This window comes from Sinocyclocheilus grahami, unplaced genomic scaffold (assembly GCF_001515645.1).
Source record: "Sinocyclocheilus grahami isolate Dianchi unplaced genomic scaffold, SAMN03320097.WGS_v1.1 scaffold1275.1, whole genome shotgun sequence".
Classification (NCBI taxonomy): domain Eukaryota; kingdom Metazoa; phylum Chordata; class Actinopteri; order Cypriniformes; family Cyprinidae; genus Sinocyclocheilus; species Sinocyclocheilus grahami.
The window spans coordinates 9,540-11,725 of NW_015506454.1; the positions used below are offsets into that span (position 1 = coordinate 9,540).

General features: G+C 37.2%; 1 protein-coding gene across 1 annotated transcript in view; it reads left to right on the plus strand.

The window, feature by feature from the left end:
• The first annotated feature begins 1,913 nt into the window (after positions 1-1,913).
• The window catches only part of LOC107568697 (transcription factor ETV6-like), a 13,639-nt gene continuing 13,366 nt past the window's right edge, over positions 1,914-2,186 (plus strand). The window contains exon 1 of the mRNA XM_016254675.1: positions 1,914-2,020. The gene's annotated coding sequence lies outside the window, so the exon portion shown is untranslated. The remainder of the gene's footprint in view (positions 2,021-2,186) is intronic.

Consider the following 2,186-nt stretch of genomic DNA (forward strand, 5'->3'; position numbering starts at 1 on the left):
ACACACACACACACTCTCTCTCTCACACTCACACTCACTCACTCGCACACAATCTCACACACACACACACACACACACTCTCACTCACTCACACACACGCACGCATGCACACTCTCTCTCTCTCTCTAACACACACACACACACACACACTCACACACAGCCATCTGTGGATATAAATGCATCGTTCATGAGTCTTTGAGCTTCAGCGTTTCACCGTCTGGTTTGTAACGTCCTCTAAACAATCTTGAACAGAATTCAAATTGTGAAGTTTGAGCGGCTTCCAGTGCAGGAAATTTCCCCACTGAAAGAGTGCGAGTGTGTGTGCTTGAGTAAACACACACACACACACACACACTCGCACTCTTTCAGTGGGGAAATTTCCTGCACTGGAAGCCGCTCTCATCCTGAGGAATTTCCTGCCGGCCGTGTGTTTTCTGCTGGGCTCTGAAAGGGAAACTGTTCCCAACCGTCTGCTCTCGTCTGCGCTGGCTTTCATTCGCAGTCGCTCCACAGCGTTGACCCTCAGCTGTGTCTGAGTTATTGATCGATCAGATGTTTCTCCTGCTCCGGTTTAATGATTGAAGGTCATCGTGAAAGAGCCGCTTCACTTCTGAATGAACTGATGTGATGCTGAACGTGTCTCTAGATGAATGAGATGTTTTTAAATGTAGGTAATGTGTATAATTATAGTATCTAATTATATATCTAATAATTATATTAGCTTATATAATTAATATTTGTTTTGTGCATGTGTATAAATATATATATATTGCACATAAATAGTAAATAACGATTAATAATACATATAAAATTGTATTCTATATATTTTTATATATAAATAAACTGTATATTGAATAAAATGGTTAATATTGTATTATATTAACTTGTTTGTTTCATTTTATATTAATTTAGATGTTTTATTATATACTGTATATATATAATGCATAAATAATAAAATTAACATAAAATTATATTGTACTGTATATATTTATAAATAAATATAATAAATATCGAATAAAATAATTCTAATGGTATAATATTAACTTTTTTGTTTTGTTTTATATTCATTTTATATACTTTTTACTGTATAAAAAGAATAAAACATATTAATAATAAAAAAATAAAACAATACATATAAAATTGTTGTATTCTATATATTTTCATATTATATTTATATAAGTAAAATGTATATTACCATTTTATTTCTTATTTTATTAATTTATACACGCATATATAGTGAGTTTTACGTTCTCATGAAAGCTTATGTAGATTTCTGTAGAATAATATCATTTTCGGTTGTTTGAGTTTTGATTTGACTCTAATGTTCATCTGTTCCTCCTCTGCTGCTGTTTATAGTTGCGGAGCGTCTCTTCCTGACTTCCTGTGTGTTTGACTTCCTGTCAGGGTGCATTGTGGGAAGTCAAGTTTGCGTTGTCACGGGAACGGTCTCTGTGGGAGCAGATGCTGAGACACGGTGGATCTCAGCGAGCTTCTGTGACCACCACATGACCTTTGACCTTATGCTCAGAGCTGCAGACATGCGCATATATATATATATATAATACAAAATGTTGTAAAAATAAAATGCGTTTATATAATGTATTTGTTTTTATAAATTATTATGGTGACAGATGAAGCCAAACCCTCAAAGAAACTTGAATGAGTTCATATCCACTAATCCACTATTATGGGATGTAATTGAACCTCCGGAGATGATTAAATGTGTGACGTGTGCTAACACGCTTGAGAGAGAGTGAGAACACGAGTGTGTGTCATGAGATCATACACGCCCCACACACACACTCACACAGTCTCTCTCACACACACACACACACACACAGCAGTGGTTTAGGATCGTGTCGGACAGGTTGAGTGACTGACGAGGGCGTGTGATTTAGTCTGATCTGAAAGCGTTCTCATTTGATTCATCTCTATAAAACAGTTCAGAGCGGAACAGAACAGACAGCAAACACACAGACAGGGAAAGATGCTCATGAAGAAGGGATTTCTGGTGCAAAAAGTGTGTGTGTGGGTGTGTGGGTGTTTGTGTGTGTGTGCGTGTGTGTGTGAGTGAGTGTGTGTGGGTGTTTGTGTGTGTGTGTGTGTGTGTGTGGGTCTTTGTGCATGTGTGTGTGTGTGGGGGTCTTTGTGCGTGTGTGTGTGTGTGTGGGTGTGTGTGTGTGGGT